The sequence below is a fragment of the Salvelinus sp. IW2-2015 genome, unplaced genomic scaffold (genome assembly GCF_002910315.2).
Source record: "Salvelinus sp. IW2-2015 unplaced genomic scaffold, ASM291031v2 Un_scaffold1940, whole genome shotgun sequence".
Lineage (NCBI taxonomy): Eukaryota > Metazoa > Chordata > Actinopteri > Salmoniformes > Salmonidae > Salvelinus > Salvelinus sp. IW2-2015.
The window spans coordinates 84,779-86,216 of record NW_019943297.1 but is presented as its reverse complement, the minus strand read 5'-3'; positions in this window follow the sequence as shown (position 1 = coordinate 86,216).

Below are 1,438 nucleotides of genomic sequence, written 5' to 3'. Positions count from 1 at the left end.
CTCTCTCTCCCTTCTCCTCTTCCTCTCCATCCAAGGACGACGGTGTTAGAATGAGAAGGGCTGCCCAGCGTTCTGACCACATGACATCGAACCAGACGGGCTCCTCCTCCATGATGCAACAGACGACCGCCGCCTCCCTCCCCTCTCTCCTCGTTGTCATAGCAGCCATCTTCATCGGATTCTTCATCGGGAAGTTCATCTTGTAAACTGGAGCTGGCTCTGAAATGGCACCCTATTCCCTATTTTGTGCACTACTTTTGAGCAGAACCGATAGGGAGTCCCCATAGGGCTCTGGTTCAAAGTAGGGCACTACATAGGGAATAGGGTGRCATTTCGGACAGCGCGCCCTGGGAGACGKAAGACGCCTGCCGTATCCCACGACGACCCCTCGGCTCCGGAATCAAAAGGCCTGGATGGACCTGACTAACCAAGAAGAGAAGTCTTTCTGTTGACTTTGCCATATCAGAAGTAGTGCTCTGTCTGCTGTGGCCATGTTGTCTGTCTGTACAGTACGAGGGCCCCACTGCCTTTTTACAAGCGTTTACACATGGTTAGTGTACACACAGAGAGGAAAGGAAGGAAGGAAGGAAGGATGAGAGTGAAAAAGATGGCTCCATTTTGTTTTTCTGCTTTTTTGATGGATGGACAGACAGCCTAAGTGCAGGTATGAGATGTACGTACAAAATATCACCTTAATCCCTGTATATTACACTACTACTAATGGTCCTGGTTAACAGTAGTGCACTATACAAGGAATAGGGTGCTTTTTTGGGACGCACAGGAAGTGGTACACTATCAATCAACATGGAGGACAGTTGAGACGTGCCTAGGCCCTGTTAGAATACTTTAACGCACCGTTCCTACCTTATTTGAGGAAAGCTCTACAAGTGGTTAGATCAGTGGAAAGCAAGCTTCCCCCCTCCCCTACCCTCTATTACTTTACCCAATTCAGATCTGGGATTCCTTCAAGGAAGATGGGTAGGAAGGGAACTATGCATGATGGGTAGGAAGGGAACTATGCATGATGGGTACTATGCATTTCTTAAGTATTGGAACAAGGTTCTAGTCACCATGGGGGCATGAAGCAGTTGAATAAACCAATCGTCTTCTCTCGCTCTCTCCCTCTGTTTTTTATTTATTTATTTTTTAAAGTAGGACTTGAATGAAATGTTAAGTGTAAATGTTATTTTAATCCTTTTCATTAAGCTAAAAAGGAGAGAACTACTTCTTCCGTTGTCCAACACTGACCACCTCGCTGCTTAATGCAGGATCGCCTCTGATTCGACCACCTCGATACTTAATGCAGGATCGCCTCTGATTCGACCACCTCGCTACTTAATGCAGGATCGCCTCTGATTCGACCACCTCGCTACTTAATGCAGGATCGCCTCTGATTCGACCGACCTCGTACTTAATGGCAGATCGCCTCTGATTTGAC